The sequence below is a fragment of the Bombina bombina genome, chromosome 12 (genome assembly GCF_027579735.1).
Source record: "Bombina bombina isolate aBomBom1 chromosome 12, aBomBom1.pri, whole genome shotgun sequence".
Lineage (NCBI taxonomy): Eukaryota > Metazoa > Chordata > Amphibia > Anura > Bombinatoridae > Bombina > Bombina bombina.
In genome coordinates, this window is record NC_069510.1 from 139,008,888 (window position 1) to 139,031,485 (window position 22,598).

A 22,598-nucleotide genomic window follows, 5' to 3' on the forward strand; every position below is an offset into this window, starting at 1 on the left:
ACTTCCATCAGTGAAAATGCTTCTAGAGAAAGTTACTGTTTCAGCAGCATATGCACATATGCTACATGTAACTAGGGCATCGGGATACAAAGAGATAGCTGGCAGCAGTGTGTTTTGTGTCAGTGAAAACTTAAAGGGACAGTTTACTCAAAAAAAATTTCCCCTTTAATTTGTTCCCAATGATCCACTTTACCTGCTGGAGTGTATTAAATTGTTTACAAGTAGTTCCTTTACCCTTATATTGGCATTTTAAATAGTTGATTTAGCCTGTGGTATCCCCACCTATTCTGAAAGATTGTGGCCGCAGGTCCAAGCTATAGATAAGCTTTGTAAACACAGCCAGCAGAATATCCCAGTGGGATATAGCAGAGATAATGTAATACAATGATGATTTTCCATTGTTCTCTCTAAGTACTGGTGATTGTTTTATGGACAGATATAAGATAAATAAGCAGGTATATGTACACAGTGTGATAAAATAATGAGATCTGATTATACCTACAAGCTCAACCCATTGTATTAGGTTGTGGCTTCAAAACACAAAATCAGAGCTTCAATTAATTTTTATACATTTTTTACTCTGCATATGGTAAAAAAAGCAATTGTAAACACATTAACCCCTTAAGGACACGGCCATTTTTCAATTTCTTTCCCTGAAGGACCAGGGCTATTTTTAAATTTCTGCGGTGTTTGTGTTTAGCTGTAATTTTCCTCTTACTCATTTACTGTACCCACACATATTATATACCGTTTTTCTCGCCATTAAATGGACTTTCTAAAGATACCATTATTTTCATCATATCTTATCATTTACTTTAAAAAAATTATAAAATATTAGGAAAAAATGGAAAAAAACACACTTTTTCTAACTTTGACCCCCACAATCTGTTACACATCTTCAACCACCAAAAAACACCCATGCTAAATAGTTTCTAAATTTTGTCCTGAGTTTAGAAATACCCAATGTTTACATGTTCTTTGTTTTTTTTTGCAAGTTATAGGGCCATAAATACAAGTAGCACTTTGCTATTTCCAAACCATTTTTTTTTCAAAATTAGCGCTAGTTACATTGGGACACTGATATCTGTCAGGAATCCCTGATTAACCCTTGACATGTATATATATTTTTTTAGAAGACATCCCAAAGTATTGATCTAGGTCCATTTTGGTATATTTCATGCCACCATTTCACCACCAAATGCAATCAAATAAAAAAAATTGTTCACTTTTTCCCAAATATTTTCACAAACTTTAGGTTTCTCACTGAAATTATTTACAAACAACTTGTGCAATTATGGCATAAATGGTTGTAAATGCTTCTCTCGGATCCCCTTTGTTCAAAAATAGCAGAAATATAGGACTTTGGCGTTGCTTTTTGGTAATTAGAAGGCCGCTAAATGCCACTGCGCATCACACGTGTATTATGCCCAGCAGTGAAGGGGTTAATTAGGGAGCATGTAGGGAGCATCTAGGGTTAATTTTAGCTTTAGTGTAGTGTAGTAGACAACCCCAAGTATTGATCTAGGCCCATCTTGGTATATTTCATGCTACCATTTCACCGCTAAATGCGATCAAATTAAAAAAAACTTAAAATTTTTCACAATTTTAGGTTTCTCACTGAAATCATTTACAAACAGCTTGTGCAATTATGGCATAAATGATTGTAAATGCTTCTCTGGGATCCCCTTTGTTCAGAAATAGCAGACATATATGGCTTTGGCGTTGCTTTTTGGTAATTATAAGGCCGCTAAATGCCGCTGCGCACCACACGTGTATTATGCCCAGCAGTGCAGGGGTTAATTAGGTCATTTGTAGGGAGCTTGCAGGGTTAATTTTAGCTTTAGCGTAGAGATCAGCCTCCCACCTGACACATCACACCCCAGGATCCCTCCCAAATAGCTCTCTTCCCTCCCCCATCCCACAATTGTCCCCGCCATCTTAAGTACTGGCAGAAAGTCTGCCAGTACTAAAATAAAAGGTATATTTAAAATTTAAAAAAAAATTGTAAAGCATATTTACATATGCAGCTGTGTAGGATCCCCCCTTAGCCCCCAACCTCCCTGATCCCCCCCCAAACAGCTCTCTAACCCTCCACCTCTACCTTACTGGGAGCCATCTTGGGTACTGGCAGCTGTCTGCCAGTACCCTGTTTGCAAATACAAATGTTTTTTTTTTTGTTTTGTTTTTTTAAAAATTCAATTTTTTCTGTAGTGTAGCTTCCCCCCCCACAGACAAATCCCCCACCCGCTCCCAGATCCCTTATATTTATTTTTGTTGGGGATTGTATCCCCCCTTACTGCCAGTTTTATATAATTCATTTGCTGTAGTGTAGCGGTTCCCACCCACCGGCCCGCGTGCACGCGCGCGCTCCCGTGCGCGCGCCCAACAACCCCGCCCCCGATCCCGCCCCCCTCTCTCTTCAATTTGTCACCGATGGCCGCCCACCCGCCTCCCACGGTCAGCTCCCACCCACCAACGATTGCGGCCATCGATGCCGGTGCAGAGAGGGCCACAGAGTGGCTCTCTCTGCATCGGATGGGGGAAAAAGGTTATTGCAGGATGCTTCGATATCGAGGCATCACTGCAATAACCGTAAAGCGGCTGGAAGCGATCAGGATCGCTTCCAGCCGCTTTAATCCCCAAAGTCGTACAGGGTACGTCGCTGGTCTTTAAAGACCAGGTTGTGTGCGACGTACCCTGTACGACTCGTGTCGTTAAGGGGTTAATGGAAAAATTATTTTACAGTATACTGTCCCTTTAAAGAGACAGTAAAGTCAAAATTAAACTTAAAGGGACAGTCTACACCAGAATTTTTATTGTTTAAAAAGATATATAATGACTTTATTACCCATTCCCCAGTTTTGCATAACTAACACTGTTATATTAACATATGTTTTACCTCTGTGTTTACCTTGTATCTAAGCAGACTGCCCCTAATCTCATTGCTTTTGACAGACATGCAATTTAGCCAATCAGTGCAGACTCCTAAATAACTCCACGGGAGTGAGCACAATGTTATCAATATGACACACATGAACTAGTACTGTCTGTGAAAAACTTTCAAAATGCTCTGAGCTAAGAGGCGGTTTTCAGCGTTTTAGAAATCAGTTTGAGCCTACCTAGGTTTTGCTTTTCAGAAATACCACCAAGGGAACAAAGCAAATTTAATGATAAAAGTCAATTGGAAAGTTGTGTAAAATTGCAGGTCCTATCTGAATCATGAAAGTTTAATTTTGACTAGACTGTACCTTTAAATTGATTGGATAGAGCTTGACAGTTTAGTTTGCTTAGTTCTTTTGGTATCCTTTGTTCAAGAGTAATCCTAGGTGAGCACAGGAGTGTGCATGTGTCTTAAAGGGACATGAAACCCATTATTTTTCTGTTGTGACTCAGATAGAGTATACAATATTCAACATTTTGGAAAAAAAAAGCAGAAATGTACTACTGGGAGTTAGCTAAACACATCAGTAGGCCAATGATAAGAGGTATATACGTGCAGCCACCACTCAGCTGAGCCTACCTAGGTATGCATTTCAACAAAGGATACCAAGAGAACAAAGCAAATTAGATAATAAATTGGAAAGTAGTTTAAATGTCTATGTTCAGTCTCAATCATAAAATATATTTTTTAGTTTTGTGTCCCTTTAAGCCATCTGGCTGCAGTTTCTTTTTATAGCAATATTATAGATAGTTACAAACACTGCTGCCATAGACCGCTATAGGCATGTGCACACTGCTAAGCTCCTATCGGCTACCTAGATTTAGTTTTCAACAAAGGATACCAAGAGAACAAAGCAAATGTTATAATAGAAGTCATTTGTAAAATTGTTTCAAAGGGTCAGTAAACCCACCAAATAATGTTATATAATTCTGCACTATATAACATTAGCTTAGCGCCAGCTTTATAAAGCAAAGGATTGCACAGATATTTCCCTACGAAAAATAATTTTACAGAACGGCATTCCTGGCTCTACTGAGCGGGTCTGTTTTTTTCCTAAGCGCATTGCGGGCACACTGTCTATTCCTAAGCACATTGCGGGCACACTGTCTTTTCCTAAGCGCATTGCGGGCACACTGTCTTTTCCTAAGCGCATTGCGGGCACACTGTCTTTTCCTAAGCGCATTGCGGGCACACTGTCTTTTCCTAAGCACATTGCGGGCACACTGTCTTTTCCTAAGCGCATTGCGGGCACACTGTCTTTTCCTAAGCGCATTGCAGGCACACTGTCTTTTCCTAAGCGCATTGCGGGCACACTGTCTTTTCCTAAGCACATTGCGGGCACACTGTCTTTTCCTAAGCGCATTGCGGGCACACTGTCTTTTCCTAAGTGCATTGCGGGCACACTGTCTTTTCCTAAGTGCATTGCGGGCACACTGTCTTTTCCTAAGCGCATTGCGGGCACACTGTCTATTCCTAAGCACATTGCGGGCACACTGTCTTTTCCTAAGCGCATTGCGGGCACACTGTCTTTTCCTAAGCGCATTGCGGGCACACTGTCTTTTCCTAAGCGCATTGCAGGCACACTGTCTTTTCCTAAGTGCATTGCGGGCACACTGTCTTTTCCTAAGCGCATTGCGGGCACATTGTCTTTTCCTAAGCGCATTGCGGGCACATTGTCTTTTCCTAAGTGCATTGCGGGCACACTGTCTTTTCCTAAGTGCATTGCGGGCACATTGTCTTTTCCTAAGTGCATTGCGGGCACACTGTCTTTTCCTAAGCGCTTTGCGGGCACACTGTCTTTTCCTAAGCGCTTTGCGGGCACACTGTCTTTTCCTAAGCGCATTGCGGTCACACTGTCTATTCCTAAGTGCATTGCGGGCACACTGTCTTTTCCTAAGCGCATTGCGGGCACATTGTCTTTTCCTAAGTGCATTGCGGGCACACTGTCTTTTCCTAAGCGCATTGCGGGCACATTGTCTTTTCCTAAGCGCATTGCGGGCACATTGTCTTTTCCTAAGAGCATTGCGGGCAAATTGTCTTTTCCTAAGCGCATTGCAGGCACACTGTCTTTTCCTAAGTGCATTGCGGGCACACTGTCTTTTCCTAAGTGCATTGCGGGCACACTGTCTTTTCCTAAGCGCATTGCGGGCACACTGTCTTTTCCTAAGTGCATTGCGAGCACAATGTCTTTTCCTAAGTGCATTGCGGGCACACTGTCTTTTCCGAAGTGCATTGCGGGCACACTGTCTTTTCCTAAGCGCATTGCAGGCACACTGTCTTTTCCAAAGTGCATTGCGAGCACACTGTCTTTTCATAAGTGCATTGCGGGCACACTGTCTATTCCTAAGCGCATTGCGGGCACACTGTCTTTTCCTAAGTGCATTGCGGGCACACTGTCTTTTCCTAAGCGCATTGCGGGCACATTGTCTTTTCCTAAGCGCATTGCGGGCACACTGTCTTTTCCTAAGCGCATTGCGGGCACACTGTCTTTTCCTAAGTTCATTGCGGGCCCACTGTCTTTTCCTAAGTGCATTGCGGGCACACTGTCTTTTCCTAAGCGCATTGCGGGCACACTGTCTTTTCCTAAGAGCATTGCGGGCACACTGTCTTTTCCTAAGTGCATTGCGGGCACACTGTCTTTTCCTAAGCGCATTGCGGGCACACTGTCTTTTCCTAAGCACATTGCGGGCACACTGTCTTTTCCTAAGGGCATTGTGGGCACACTGTCTTTTCCTAAGCGCATTGCGGGCACATTGTCTTTTCCTAAGCGCATTGCGGGCACATTGTCTTTTCCTAAGTGCATTGCGGGCACATTGTCTTTTCCTAAGTGCATTGCGGACACACTGTCTTTTCCTAAGCGCATTGCGGGCACACTGTCTTTTCCTAAGTGCATTGCGGGCACACTGTCTTTTCCTAAGGGAATTGCGGGCACACTGTCTTTTCCTAAGCGCATTGCGGGCACACTGTCTTTTCCTAAGTGCATTGCGGGCACACTGTCTTTTCCTAAGTGCATTGCGGGCACACTGTCTTTTCCTAAGCGCATTGCGGGCACACTGTCTTTTCCTAAGTGCATTGCGGGCACACTGTCTTTTCCTAAGCGCATTGCGGGCACACTGTCTTTTCCTAAGTGCATTGCAGGCACACTGTCTATTCCTAAGTGCATTGCGGGCACACTGTCTTTTCCTAAGCGCATTGCGGGCACACTGTCTATTCCTAAGCGCATTGCGGGCACACTGTCTATTCCTAAGTGCATTGCAGGCACACTGTCTATTCCTAAGTGCATTGCGGGCACACTGTCTTTTCCTAAGCGCATTGCGGGCACACTGTCTATTCCTAAGCGCATTGCGGGCACACTGTCTTTTCCTAAGCGCATTGCAGGCACACTGTCTTTTCCTAAGCGCATTGCGAGCACACTGTCTTTTCCTAAGCGCATTGCGGGCACACTGTCTTTTCCTAAGCGCATTGCGGGCACACTGTCTTTTCCTAAGCACTTTGCGAACACACTGTCTATTCCTAAGTGCATTGCGGGCACACTGTCTATTCCTAAGCGCATTGCGGGCACACTGTCTTTTCCTAAGCGCATTGCAGGCGCACTGTCTATTCCTAAGTGCATTGCGGGCACACTGTCTATTCCTAAGTGCATTGCGGGCACACTGTCTTTTCCTAAGCGCATTGCAGGCACACTGTTTATTCCTAAGTGCATTGCGGGCACACTGTCTATTCCTAAGTGCATTGCGGGCACACTGTCTTTTCCTAAGCGCATTGCGAGCACACTGTCTATTCCTAAGCGCATTGCGGGCACACTGTCTTTTCCTAAGTGCTTTGCGGGCACACTGTCTTTTACTAAGCGCATTGCAGGCACACTGTCTTTTCCTAAGTGCATTGCGGGCACACTGTCTTTTCCTAAGTGCATTGTGGGCACACTGTCTTTTCCTAAGCGCATTGAGGGCACACTGTCTTTTCCTAAGTGCATTGCGGGCACACTGTCTTTTCCTAAGGGCATTGCGGGCACACTGTCTTTTCCTAAGCGCATTGCGGGCACATTGTCTTTTCCTAAGTGCATTGCGGGCACACTGTCTTTTCCTAAGCGCATTGCGGGCACACTGTCTTTTCCTAAGCGCATTGCGGGCACACTGTCTTTTCCTAAGTGAATTGCGGGCACACTGTCTTTTCCTAAGTGCATTGCGGGCACACTGTCTTTTCCTAAGCGCATTGCGGGCACAATGTCTTTTCCTAAGTGCATTGCGGGCACACTGTCTTTTCCTAAGCGCATTGCGGGCACACTGTCTATTCCTAAGCGCATTGCGGGCACACTGTCTATTCCTAAGCACTTTGCGGGCACATTGTCTTTTCCTAAGTGCATTGCGGGCACACTGTCTTTTCCTAAGCGCTTTGCGGGCACATTGTCTTTTCCTAAGCGCATTGCGGGCACACAATCTTTTCCTAAGCGCTTTGCAGGCACATTGTCTTTTCCTAAGTGCATTGCGGGCACATTGTCTTTTCCTAAGTGCATTGCGGGCACACTGTCTTTTCCTAAGCGCATTGCGGGCACACTGTCTTTTCCTAAGGGCATTGTGGGCACACTGTCTTTTCCTAAGCGCTTTGCGGGCACACTGTCTTTTCTTAAGTGTATTGCGGGCACACTGTCTTTTCCTAAGCGCTTTGCGGGCACACTGTCTTTTCCTAAGTGCATTGCGGGCACACTGTCTTTTCCTAAGTGCATTGCGGGCACATTGTCTTTTCCTAAGTGCATTGCGGGCACACTGTCTTTTTCTAAGCGCTTTGCGGGCACATTGTCTTTTCCTAAGTGCATTGCGGGCACACTGTCTTTTCCTAAGTGCATTGCGGGCACATTGTCTTTTCCTAAGCGCATTGAGGGCACACTGTCTTTTCCTAAGTGCATTGCGGGCACACTGTCTTTTCCTAAGCGCTTTGCGGGCACACTGTCTTTTCCTAAGCGCATTGCGGTCACACTGTCTATTCCTAAGTGCATTGCGGGCACACTGTCTTTTCCTAAGCGCATTGCGGGCACATTGTCTTTTCCTAAGTGCATTGCGGGCACACTGTCTTTTCCTAAGCGCATTGCGGGCACATTGTCTTTTCCTAAGCGCATTGCGGGCACATTGTCTTTTCCTAAGAGCATTGCGGGCAAATTGTCTTTTCCTAAGCGCATTGCAGGCACACTGTCTTTTCCTAAGTGCATTGCGGGCACACTGTCTTTTCCTAAGTGCATTGCGGGCACACTGTCTTTTCCTAAGCGCATTGCGGGCACACTGTCTTTTCCTAAGTGCATTGCGAGCACAATGTCTTTTCCTAAGTGCATTGCGGGCACACTGTCTTTTCCGAAGTGCATTGCGGGCACACTGTCTTTTCCTAAGCGCATTGCAGGCACACTGTCTTTTCCAAAGTGCATTGCGAGCACACTGTCTTTTCATAAGTGCATTGCGGGCACACTGTCTATTCCTAAGCGCATTGCGGGCACACTGTCTTTTCCTAAGTGCATTGCGGGCACACTGTCTTTTCCTAAGCGCATTGCGGGCACATTGTCTTTTCCTAAGCGCATTGCGGGCACATTGTCTTTTCCTAAGCGCATTGCGGGCACACTGTCTTTTCCTAAGTTCATTGCGGGCCCACTGTCTTTTCCTAAGTGCATTGCGGGCACACTGTCTTTTCCTAAGCGCATTGCGGGCACACTGTCTTTTCCTAAGAGCATTGCGGGCACACTGTCTTTTCCTAAGTGCATTGCGGGCACACTGTCTTTTCCTAAGCGCATTGCGGGCACACTGTCTTTTCCTAAGCACATTGCGGGCACACTGTCTTTTCCTAAGGGCATTGTGGGCACACTGTCTTTTCCTAAGCGCATTGCGGGCACATTGTCTTTTCCTAAGCGCATTGCGGGCACATTGTCTTTTCCTAAGTGCATTGCGGGCACATTGTCTTTTCCTAAGTGCATTGCGGGCACACTGTCTTTTCCTAAGCGCATTGCGGGCACACTGTCTTTTCCTAAGTGCATTGCGGGCACACTGTCTTTTCCTAAGGGAATTGCGGGCACACTGTCTTTTCCTAAGCGCATTGCGGGCACACTGTCTTTTCCTAAGTGCATTGCGGGCACACTGTCTTTTCCTAAGTGCATTGCGGGCACACTGTCTTTTCCTAAGCGCATTGCGGGCACACTGTCTTTTCCTAAGTGCATTGCGGGCACACTGTCTTTTCCTAAGCGCATTGCGGGCACAATGTCTTTTCCTAAGTGCATTGCAGGCACACTGTCTATTCCTAAGTGCATTGCGGGCACACTGTCTTTTCCTAAGCGCATTGCGGGCACACTGTCTATTCCTAAGCGCATTGCGGGCACACTGTCTATTCCTAAGTGCATTGCAGGCACACTGTCTATTCCTAAGTGCATTGCGGGCACACTGTCTTTTCCTAAGCGCATTGCGGGCACACTGTCTATTCCTAAGCGCATTGCGGGCACACTGTCTTTTCCTAAGCGCATTGCAGGCACACTGTCTTTTCCTAAGCGCATTGCGAGCACACTGTCTTTTCCTAAGCGCATTGCGGGCACACTGTCTTTTCCTAAGCGCATTGCGGGCACACTGTCTTTTCCTAAGCACTTTGCGAACACACTGTCTATTCCTAAGTGCATTGCGGGCACACTGTCTATTCCTAAGCGCATTGCGGGCACACTGTCTTTTCCTAAGCGCATTGCAGGCGCACTGTCTATTCCTAAGTGCATTGCGGGCACACTGTCTATTCCTAAGTGCATTGCGGGCACACTGTCTTTTCCTAAGCGCATTGCAGGCACACTGTTTATTCCTAAGTGCATTGCGGGCACACTGTCTATTCCTAAGTGCATTGCGGGCACACTGTCTTTTCCTAAGCGCATTGCGAGCACACTGTCTATTCCTAAGCGCATTGCGGGCACACTGTCTTTTCCTAAGTGCTTTGCGGGCACACTGTCTTTTACTAAGCGCATTGCAGGCACACTGTCTTTTCCTAAGTGCATTGCGGGCACACTGTCTTTTCCTAAGTGCATTGTGGGCACACTGTCTTTTCCTAAGCGCATTGAGGGCACACTGTCTTTTCCTAAGTGCATTGCGGGCACACTGTCTTTTCCTAAGGGCATTGCGGGCACACTGTCTTTTCCTAAGCGCATTGCGGGCACATTGTCTTTTCCTAAGCGCATTGCGGGCACATTGTCTTTTCCTAAGTGCATTGCGGGCACACTGTCTTTTCCTAAGCGCATTGCGGGCACACTGTCTTTTCCTAAGCGCATTGCGGGCACACTGTCTTTTCCTAAGTGAATTGCGGGCACACTGTCTTTTCCTAAGTGCATTGCGGGCACACTGTCTTTTCCTAAGTGCATTGCGGGCACACTGTCTTTTCCTAAGCGCATTGCGGGCACAATGTCTTTTCCTAAGTGCATTGCAGGCACACTGTCTATTCCTAAGTGCATTGCGGGCACACTGTCTTTTCCTAAGCGCATTGCGGGCACACTGTCTATTCCTAAGCGCATTGCGGGCACACTGTCTATTCCTAAGCACTTTGCGGGCACATTGTCTTTTCCTAAGTGCATTGCGGGCACACTGTCTTTTCCTAAGCGCTTTGCGGGCACATTGTCTTTTCCTAAGCGCATTGCGGGCACACAATCTTTTCCTAAGCGCTTTGCAGGCACATTGTCTTTTCCTAAGTGCATTGCGGGCACATTGTCTTTTCCTAAGTGCATTGCGGGCACACTGTCTTTTCCTAAGCGCATTGCGGGCACACTGTCTTTTCCTAAGGGCATTGTGGGCACACTGTCTTTTCCTAAGCGCTTTGCGGGCACACTGTCTTTTCTTAAGTGTATTGCGGGCACACTGTCTTTTCCTAAGCGCTTTGCGGGCACACTGTCTTTTCCTAAGTGCATTGCGGGCACACTGTCTTTTCCTAAGTGCATTGCGGGCACATTGTCTTTTCCTAAGTGCATTGCGGGCACACTGTCTTTTTCTAAGCGCTTTGCGGGCACATTGTCTTTTCCTAAGTGCATTGCGGGCACACTGTCTTTTCCTAAGTGCATTGCGGGCACATTGTCTTTTCCTAAGCGCATTGAGGGCACACTGTCTTTTCCTAAGTGCATTGCGGGCACACTGTCTTTTCCTAAGGGCATTGCGGGCACACTGTCTTTTCCTAAGCGCATTGAGGGCACACTGTCTTTTCCTAAGTGCATTGCGGGCACACTGTCTTTTCCTAAGGGCATTGCGGGCACACTGTCTTTTCCTAAGCGCATTGCGGTTACATTGTATTTTCCTAAGCGCATTGCGGGCACATTGTCTTTTCCTAAGCGCATTGCGGGCACATTGTCTTTTCCTAAGTGCATTGCGGGCACACTGTCTTTTCCTAAGCGCATTGCGGGCACACTGTCTTTTCCTAAGTGCATTGCGGACACACTGTCTTTTCCTAAGTGAATTGCGGGCACACTGTCTTTTCCTAAGTGCATTGCAGGCACACTGTCTTTTCCTAAGTGCATTGCGGGCACACTGTCTTTTCCTAAGCGCATTGCGGGCACACTGTCTTTTCCTAAGTGCATTGCGGGCACACTGTCTTTTCCTAAGCGCATTGCGGGCACAATGTCTTTTCCTAAGTGCATTGCAGGCACACTGTCTATTCCTAAGTGCATTGCGGGCACACTGTCTTTTCCTAAGCGCATTGCGGGCACACTGTCTATTCCTAAGCGCATTGCGGGCACACTGTCTATTCCTAAGCACTTTGCGGGCACATTGTCTTTTCCTAAGTGCATTGCGGGCACACTGTCTTTTCCTAAGCGCTTTGCGGGCACATTGTCTTTTCCTAAGCGCATTGCGGGCACACTATCTTTTCCTAAGCGCTTTGCGGGCACAATGTCTTTTCCTAAGTGCATTGCGGGCACACTGTCTTTTCCTAAGTGCATTGCGGGCACATTGTCTTTTTCCTAAGTGCATTGCGGGCACACTGTCTTTTCCTAAGCGCATTGCGGGCACACTGTCTTTTCCTAAGCGCATTGTGGGCACACTGTCTTTTCCTAAGCGCTTTGCGGGCACATTGTCTTTTCCTAAGTGCATTGCGGGCACACTGTCTTTTCCTAAGCGCATTGCGGGCACACTGTCTTTTCCTAAGTGCATTGCGGGCACACTGTCTTTTCCTAAGCGCATTGCGGGCACAATGTCTTTTCCTAAGTGCATTGCAGGCACACTGTCTATTCCTAAGTGCATTGCGGGCACACTGTCTTTTCCTAAGCGCATTGCGGGCACACTGTCTATTCCTAAGCGCATTGCGGGCACACTGTCTATTCCTAAGCACTTTGCGGGCACATTGTCTTTTCCTAAGTGCATTGCGGGCACACTGTCTTTTACTAAGCGCTTTGCGGGCACATTGTCTTTTCCTAAGCGCATTGCGGGCACACTATCTTTTCCTAAGCGCTTTGCGGGCACATTGTCTTTTCCTAAGTGCATTGCGGGCACACTGTCTTTTCCTAAGTGCATTGCGGGCACATTGTCTTTTCCTAAGTGCATTGCGGGCACACTGTCTTTTCCTAAGCGCATTGTGGGCACACTGTCTTTTCCTAAGCGCATTGTGGGCACACTGTCTTTTCCTAAGCGCTTTGCGGGCACATTGTCTTTTCCTAAGTGCATTGCGGGCACATTGTCTTTTCCTAAGTGCATTGCGGGCACACTGTCTTTTCCTAAGCGCATTGCGGGCACACTGTCTTTTCCTAAGCGCATTGTGGGCACACTGTCTTTTCCTAAGCGCTTTGCGGGCACACTGTCTTTTCTTAAGTGCATTGCAGGCACACTGTCTTTTCCTAAGCGCTTTGCGGGCACACTGTCTTTTCCTAAGTGCATTGCGGGCACACTGTCTTTTCCTAAGTGCATTGCGGGCACATTGTCTTTTCCTAAGTGCATTGCGGGCACACTGTCTTTTTCTAAGCGCTTTGCGGGCACATTGTCTTTTCCTAAGTGCATTGCGGGCACACTGTCTTTTCCTAAGTGCATTGCGGGCACATTGTCTTTTCCTAAGCGCATTGCGGGCACACTGTCTTTTCCTAAGCGCTTTGCAGGCACACTGTCTTTTCCTAAGTGCATTGCGGGCACACTGTCTTTTCCTAAGCGCTTTGCGGGCACACTGTCTTTTCCTAAGTGCATTGCGGGCACACTGTCTTTTCCTAAGTCCATTGCGGGCACATTGTCTTTTCCTAAGCGCATTGCGGGCACATTGTCTTTTCCTAAGTGCATTGCGGGCACACTGTCTTTTTCTAAGCGCTTTGCGGGCACATTGTCTTTTCCTAAGTGCATTGCGGGCACACTGTCTTTTCCTAAGTGCATTGCGGGCACATTGTCTTTTCCTAAGCGCATTGCGGGCACACTGTCTTTTCCTAAGCGCTTTGCAGGCACACTGTCTTTTCCTAAGTGCATTGCGGGCACACTGTCTTTTCCTAAGCGCTTTGCGGGCACACTGTCTTTTCCTCAGTGCATTGCGGGCACACTGTCTTTTCCTAAGTCCATTGCGGGCACATTGTCTTTTCCTAAGCGCATTGCGGGCACACTGTCTTTTCCTAAGCGCTTTGCAGGCACACTGTCTTTTCCTAAGTGCATTGCTGGCACATTGTCTTTTCCTAAGTGCTTTGCGGGCACACTGTCTTTTCCTAAGCGCATTGCGAGCACACCGTCTTTTCCTAAGCGCATTGCAGGCACACTGTCTATTCCTAAGTGCATTGCGGGCACACTGTCTATTCCTAAGCGCATTGCGGGCACACTGTCTTTTCCTAAGCGCATTGCAGGCACACTGTTTATTCCTAAGTGCATTGCGGGCACACTGTCTATTCCTAAGTGCATTGCGGGCACACTGTCTTTTCCTAAGCGCATTGAGGGCACACTGTCTTTTCCTAAGGGCATTGCGGGCACACTGTCTTTTCCTAAGCGCATTGCGGGCACATTGTATTTTCCTAAGCGCATTGCGGGCACATTGTCTTTTCCTAAGCGCATTGCGGGCACATTGTCTTTTCCTAAGTGCATTGCGGGCACACTGTCTTTTCCTAAGCGCATTGCGGGCACACTGTCTTTTCCTAAGTGCATTGCGGACACACTGTCTTTTCCTAAGTGAATTGCGGGCACACTGTCTTTTCCTAAGTGCATTGCGGGCACACTGTCTTTTCCTAAGTGCATTGCGGGCACACTGTCTTTTCCTAAGCGCATTGCGGGCACACTGTCTTTTCCTAAGTGCATTGCGGGCACACTGTCTTTTCCTAAGCGCATTGCGGGCACAATGTCTTTTCCTAAGTGCATTGCAGGCACACTGTCTATTCCTAAGTGCATTGCGGGCACACTGTCTTTTCCTAAGCGCATTGCGGGCACACTGTCTATTCCTAAGCGCATTGCGGGCACACTGTCTATTCCTAAGCACTTTGCGGGCACATTGTCTTTTCCTAAGTGCATTGCGGGCACACTGTCTTTTCCTAAGCGCTTTGCGGGCACATTGTCTTTTCCTAAGCGCATTGCGGGCACACTATCTTTTCCTAAGCGCTTTGCGGGCACATTGTCTTTTCCTAAGTGCATTGTGGGCACACTGTCTTTTCCTAAGTGCATTGCGGGCACATTGTCTTTTCCTAAATGCATTGCGGGCACACTGTCTTTTCCTAAGCGCATTGCGGGCACACTGTCTTTTCCTAAGCGCATTGTGGGCACACTGTCTTTTCCTAAGCGCTTTGCGGGCACACTGTCTTTTCCTAAGCGCATTGCGGGCACACTGTCTTTTCTTAAGTGCATTGCGGGCACACTGTCTTTTCCTAAGCGCTTTGCGGGCACACTGTCTTTTCCTAAGTGCATTGCGGGCACACTGTCTTTTCCTAAGTGCATTGCGGGCACATTGTCTTTTCCTAAGTGCATTGCGGGCACACTGTCTTTTTCTAAGCGCTTTGCGGGCACATTGTCTTTTCCTAAGTGCATTGCGGGCACACTGTCTTTTCCTAAGTGCATTGCGGGCACATTGTCTTTTCCTAAGCGCATTGCGGGCACACTGTCTTTTCCTAAGCGCTTTGCAGGCACACTGTCTTTTCCTAAGTGCATTGCGGGCACACTGTCTTTTCCTAAGCGCTTTGCGGGCACACTGTCTTTTCCTAAGTGCATTGCGGGCACACTGTCTTTTCCTAAGTCCATTGCGGGCACATTGTCTTTTCCTAAATGCATTGCTGGCACATTGTCTTTTCCTAAGTGCTTTGGGGGCACACTGTCTTTTCCTAAGTGCTTTGCGGGCACACTGTCTTTTCCTAAGCGCATTGCGAGCACACCGTCTTTTCCTAAGCGCTTTGCGGGCACACTGTCTTTTCCTAAGTGCTTTTTGGGCACATTGTCTTTTCCTAAGCGCTTTGCGGGTACACTGTCTTTTCCTAAGTGCTTTGTGGGCACATTGTCTTTTCCTAAGCGCTTTGCGGGCACACTGTCTTTTCCTAAGAGCATTGCGGGCACACTGTCTTTTCCTAAGCGCTTTGCGGGCACACTGTCTTTTCCTAAGTGCTTTGTGGGCACATTGTCTTTTCATAAGCGCTTTGCGGGCACACTGTCTTTTCATAAGTGCTTTGTGGGCACATTGTCTTTTCCTAAGCGATTTGCGGGCACACTGTCTTTTCCTAAGTGCATTGCGGGCACACTCTCTTTTCCTAAGCGCTTTGCGGGCACACTGTCTTTTCCTAAGTGCTTTGCGGGCACACTGTCTTTTTCTAAGTGCTTTGCGGGCACACTGTCTTTTCCTAAGCGCTTTGTAGGCACATTGTCTTTTCCTAAGCGCTTTTCGGGCACATTGTCTTTTCCTAAGCGCATTGCAGGCACACTGTCTTTTCCTAAGCGCATTGCGGGCACATTGTCTTTTCCTAAGTGCTTTGCGGGCACACTGTCTTTTCCTAAGCGCTTTGCGGGCACATTGTCTTTTCCTAAGCGCTTTGCGGGCACATTGTCTTTTCCTAAGCGCATTGCGGGCACACTGTCTTTTCCTAAGTGCATTGCGGGCACATTGTCTTTTCCTAAGCGCATTGCGGGCACACTGTCTTTTCCTAAGCGCATTGCGGGCACACTGTCTTTTCCTAAGCGCATTGCGGGCACACTGTCTTTTCCTAAGCGCTTTGCGGGCACACTATCTAGTCACAGCACGCCTGATCGCGCCATTAAACTGACTGTAGCTCTCTCCGGTCTGAGGCACTCATAGCATATGTGCAAATGCTGCTGCAAAATGGTTATAGCTTTTACTAAAACCATTTATGCAAATGGAGGTTTATTGCAAAACTGCTTCTATGTAAAATGTAAATACACCCAGGCAATTTTCAATGTTGATTGTTCTGTCCCTTTAATGTGCATTTCTTATGTCATCACAGAAAATATGGTAGCAGAAGAAATCTACTGTGATATACCAGCTTGTTTTCAGGGCCAGACTGTGAAATCTTTCTGTAGACCGGCCCAGCAACCCCCTCCCCGCAGAGCCAACCCAGCCCATTACTTTTCATCTTCCAGGAACAGAGTGGCCTTGAATAGATGCGCTATGCTGTGCCCAAGACTCGCTTCGTGTCCTGGCTGGGAGGCTCCCTCTGCGCTTCTGGCACTGCCACGCCGGCAGCCCACCGGGAGATTTCCCGCCATTCCTGCCAACCATTGTTTTCACCCTTCTTACATTTACTTTTGCGTTTTAGTGGATGTTAGCTTTATTTAACTAATTTTCTTTAATTGCAGTTTCCTTTGTTATTGTCATATTTGATTAAAATTAACTTATGGTCCATAACATTTGTATCAAACAGATATTAAAAGAACATAGCAATGCAAAATGACATTTCTTTAAAGCGATTCTAAGCTTTCCGCTTTGTATAAACAGATCTGGGATATTATTTAAATGGAGTTTAATTCATCCGTTGTAATGAAGATGCACTTTAACTTACTGTTAAATGCTCCGGCCGACCACTTCAAAAGCAATTTTGTTTTTTGTGAGCTAACGGTTTAAACTCTTCTCCAAACGGTGCTCTAACCACACACACAAAAAAAAAATTGTGAGTGCCATATCGCTAGAGCACTGATTGAAGAACAGTTCAAACCGTCAGCTCACAAAAAAATAACTTTTGGCCTAGACTCTTTCACTACTTAAAGGGATATGATATCCAAATGTTGAATCACTTGAAAGTATACCTATAAAAAAAAAAACTGACTATGGGGCCTATTTATGATGGTGCGAGTGGACATGATCCAATATAGCGGATCATACCTCAAAATATCTTCAGTAGTCACATCACACTGTAAAGTGACGTTGAGCAACCCATCAAGATGCTTGTCTCAGGACTTGTAAGAGAGAGTGCATCTGCCATGTGCAGAACATGGTCACTTTATTTCCTTCCTGAGTTTAAGGAAGTTACTATGAAATCTCACAAGATCACAGTAAAGCAAAGTGTGAACTCGGCACAGATAAAGCTGATTGATGGCAGTAGATTACAATAAAAAGTGTAGCTCCAGGTCACAAAGTACTTGCTCTGGTGAGCTAAAGACATTTAGATATAAAATATCTCCTTTTATATTGAGATGTTCATGTGATATTTAACAGTCAATTGTTTTTGACATTTAAGCTGCATTAGTTTCAAGTGATTTAACATATTGGTGGCATGTCCCTTTAACCAGTGGATCCCATACCAATATAATTGAAACATGATACTGTGATCTCCCTTTTCCCCTAACCATGACGGTGTAGTTTAATCTTGTGAATGCCACACTTAGGGCCCCATGTATTAACTGGCGTGCAGACAAGCTACTCAACTTGAGAACTTGTCTGCACTCCGATGAGTGTGTAATGCTCGCCCCCTCACTCGCACTACCAATCGTACAAGCCAGAGCTCCACATGCAGACTTCAGGTTCCGGTATTGGGTCAAAATATCAGGTGACCATGCGGTGACATAACAGGATAAGGAGGAATATGAGAAAGTTGTTTAAAAAAATAAATTAAAATAACTCTACAGTCAGTGCAGGGGGCAGGGGACAATGCGGTACGCTCACCAGGACAGTGGGACAGAGGTCTCAAGTCAAGACTGTCCTGCAAAATTCGGGACAGTTGGGGGGTATGGGCATTTCTGTCAGATAATGCACCACTTTACCCTGAAGATTGTTGCAATTACAAATGTTTAGGCATTCTCATGTTTATTTCTTTTATTTGTATTGCTATGAGTCTGACACAAAAAAGGGGAGAAAAAAAAGCCAAATCTCACACATTCCACGCAAAACTCCAATAATGGACTGGACAAAATTATTGGCACCTTCTCAAAATTTTAAGAAATAATTGCACTCCAAGGGACCTATTTATGAAATATCTGTTGGACCTGATCCGACACTGCGGATCAGGTCCGACAGACATCGCTGAATGCGGAGAGCAATACGCTCTCCGTATTCAGCATTGCACCAGCAGCTCACAAGAGCTGCTGGTGCAACGCCACCCCCCTGCAGACTCGCGGCCAATCAGCTGCCAGCAGGGGGTGTCAATCAACCTGATCATACTCGATCGGGTTGAATTCCAGCGATTCCTGTCCGCCTCATCAGAGCAGGCGGACAGGGTTATGGAGCAGCGGTCTTTAGACCGGTGCTTCATAACTGCTGTTTCTGGCGAGCCTGCAGGCTCGCCAGAAACACAGGGCATCAAGCTCCATTCGGAGCTTGATAGATAGGCCCCCAAGTGTGTGATGCTCCTGTAATTTGTAATTAAACCCACCTGTATTAATTAACATGTGCTGACAATATAGAAATCACACCGGCAACCAGTTAAAATGGTGAAAAATTGACTCAACTTTCTGTCGTGTGTCTGTGTGCCACACTGAGCATGGAGAATAGAAAGAGTAGCAAAGAATTGTTTGATGATTTGAGAACAAAAATTGTGGAAAAGCATGGACAATCTCAAGTTTACAAGTCCATCTCCAGAGATCTTAATGTTCCTGTGTTCACTGTGCGCAACATTTTCAAGAAAAGTTTTTAGCCCATGCACTGTAGCTAGTCTCCATGGACGTAGACGAAAGACAAAAATGTATCAAAGATTGCAATGGATTGTTCAAATGATGGATAAAGAACCTCGATCAACTCGCACTATACGTCGCCATCTGAATGAAAAGGGATGTTATGGTAGGAGACACAGGAGGACCCCATTGCTGACACCGAAACATAAAACGCCAGATTAGAATTTGCCAAAACTTACCTGAGGCAGCCAAAATCCTTTTGGGAGAATGTGCTTTGGACAGACAAAACAAAATTACAGCTTTTTGGTAAAGTCCATCATTCTACTGTTTTCAGAAAAAGAAATGAGGCTTTTAAAGAATATAGTCCCTACAGTCAAACATGGTGGAGGTTCACTGATGTTTTGGGGTTGCTTTGCTGCTTCAGGCACTGGATGTCTTGACTGTGTGCAGGGCATTATGAAATCTGAAGACTACCAAAGAATTCTGTGGTGCAATGTAGAGCTCAGTGTCAGAATGTTGGGTCTCCATTAGAGGTCATTGGTCTTACAGCAGGACAATGCCCTAAAGCAAAACATCAAAAAGCACCCAGAGATGGGTTAAGACTTGAGAGTATTAAACTGGCCAGCAATGAGCCCAGATCTCAATCCCATAGAGCACCTGTGGAGAGATCTCCAAACAGCAGTTGTGAAAAGGAACCCTTCTAATCTGAGAGACCTGGAGCAGTTGGCGAAAGAAGAGTGGTCCAAAAATCCAGTAGAGAGGTGTAAGAAACTCATTGATGGTTACAGGAAGTGATTTTTTTCAGTTATTTTTTCCAAGGGGTATGCTACCAAATATTAAATTGAGGGTGCCAAACATTTTGTCCAGTCCATTTTTGGAGTTTTGCATGGAATGTACCAGATTGGGCTTTTTTTCTCCACTTTTTTTGTATCATACTAATACAAACAAAAGAAAAAAACATAAAAATGCCTAAACATTTGTAATTGCAAAAATGTTCTGGACGAAGTGGTGCATTATCTGACAGAAATGCAAGGGTGCCAATATTTTTGGCCATGACTGTATATATATATATATATATATATATATATATATATATACATACATAAAGATATATAGATATAGAGCTATAGATGTTTATATTTAAAAAAAATATATATATATATATATATATATATATATATATTTCAAATAAAATATGATTTTCTTCTAATCGAAATACAATGCTATTTAAACACACGTTCGGCTTTAGCACACTTGGCTTAGCGTACATTCATGTTAGCGCTCAAGCAAAAGCCAGAACAGGGTTTTGTAGATCACCCCATAGAAGTATTCGCAGTGAGGGAGTTCACACAGCCATGGTATCCTACCTTCAGATGTTAGCACACATGAGGCTTTCGCTCGAGCGATAAGTTTTAACTTTTAATATGAGCACAAGAATAGGAGTGCTATTGATCTATCTTGAGAGGTGTTGGCGCACAATAATGCGAATATTTTTGTGCTCCCCTTGGAATCTTAGCCAGAGTTGTTTAGTTTCAGTTTAAATGTAAACACCTTTTACTAATTGTTTGTGTAATTGTATTTGTTGCTCTTTCATATACATGATAGCTAACTTTTGATTACAATAACAGCAACATTCATTTTGGAAGTATGTGGTGTTGATAGATAGACAGATGCAGATAGACTGACAGACAGACGGCTATAGATAGATATAGATAGATAGAGATATAGGGGCCGAATTATCATTGTGCGGACGTACAATGATACGCTGTCTGCATTTATCATTGCACAAGCATTTCTCGTGAAATGCTTGTGCAATGCATTCTCGGCCAATCGGCCGCTAGCAGGGGATGACAATCAATCCGATCATATCCGATTGGGCTGATTGCTGTCCGCCACCTTAGAGGTTGGGGACGAGTTAAGGAGCAGCGGTCTAAAGATCGTTGCTTCTTCACTCCTGTTTCCGGCGAGCCTCACAGTTTGATATATCAGCCCCATAATGTAGATATAGAGATATGTGTGTGTGTGTGTATATAAATATATATATACTGTATATATATATACTCATACTGTATATATATATATATATATATATATATATATATATATATATATATATTTATATTAAAATACCTTTTCTATATGGAAAACAGAACAGGCGATCCTCCACCCGCTGCTGTAATTAGCAGATCGATGAAGAATCCGTCTTCCTCCAATCGTTGTGTGCCCCCTCTGGCATCCAGCTCGTGGTATCTATTGTTGAAAAGCAGGGAGGTAGACTCAGGAGCATGAACGTGTCTGCAGCACTATATGGCAGCAGTTTTGCAAGAATGCTATACATTAGCAAGAGCACTATATGGCAGCAGTTTTGCAAGAATGTTATACATTAGCAAGAGCACTATATGGCAACAGTTTTATAATAATGTTATACATTAGCAAGAGCACTATATGGCAGCAGTTTTGCAAGAATGTTTTACATTAGCAAGAGCACTATATGGCAGCAGTTTTATAACAATGTTATACATTAGCAAGAGCACTAGATGGCAGCAGTTTTATAACAATGTTATACATTAGCAGGTGCACTAGATGGCAGCAGTTTTATAACAATGTTATACATTAGCAAGAGCACTAGATGGCAGCAGTTTTATAACAATGTTATACATTAGCAAGAGCACTAGATGGCAGCAGTTTTATAACAATGTTATACATTAGCAGGTGCACTAGATGGCAGCAGTTTTATAATAATGTTATACATTAGCCAGAGCACTAGATGGCAGCAGTTTTATAATAATGTTATACATTAGCAAGAGCACTAGATGGCAGCAGTTTTATAACAACGTTATACATTAGCAAGAGCACTAGATGGCAGCAGTTTTATAACAATGGTATACATTAGCAAGAGCACTAGATGGCAGCAGTTTTATAATAATGTTATACATTAGCCAGAGCACTAGATGGCAGCAGTTTTATAATAATGTTATACATTAGCTAGAGCACTAGATGGCAGCAGTTTTATAATGATTTTATACATTAGCAAGAGCACTAGATGGCAGCAGTTTTATAACAATGTTATACATTAGCAAGAGAACTAGATGGCAGCAGTTTTATAATAATGTTATACATTAGCAAGAGCACTAGATGGCAGCAGTTTTTATAACAATGTTATACATTAGCCAGAGCACTAGATGGCAGCAGTTTTATAACAATGTTATACATTAGCCAGAGCACTAGATGGCATCAGTTTTATAACAATGTTATACATTAGCCAGAGCACTAGATGGCAGCAGGTTTAGAACAATGTTACACATTAGCAAGAGCACTAGATGGCAGCAGTTTTAGAACAATGTTACACATTAGCAAGAGCACTAGATGGCAGCAGTTTTAGAACAATGTTACACATTAGCAAGAGCACTAGATGGCAGCAGTTTTATAACAATGTTATACATTAGCAAGAGCACTAGATGGCAGCAGTTTTATAATAATGTTATACATTAGCAAGAGCACTAGATGGCAGCAGTTTTATAATAATGTTATACATTAGCAAGAGCACTATATGGCAGTAGTTTTGCAAGAATGCTATACATTAGCAAGAGCACTATATTGCAGCAGTTTTGCAAGAATGTTATACATTAGCAAGAACACTATATGGCAACAGTTTTATAATAATGTTATACATTAGCAAGAGCACT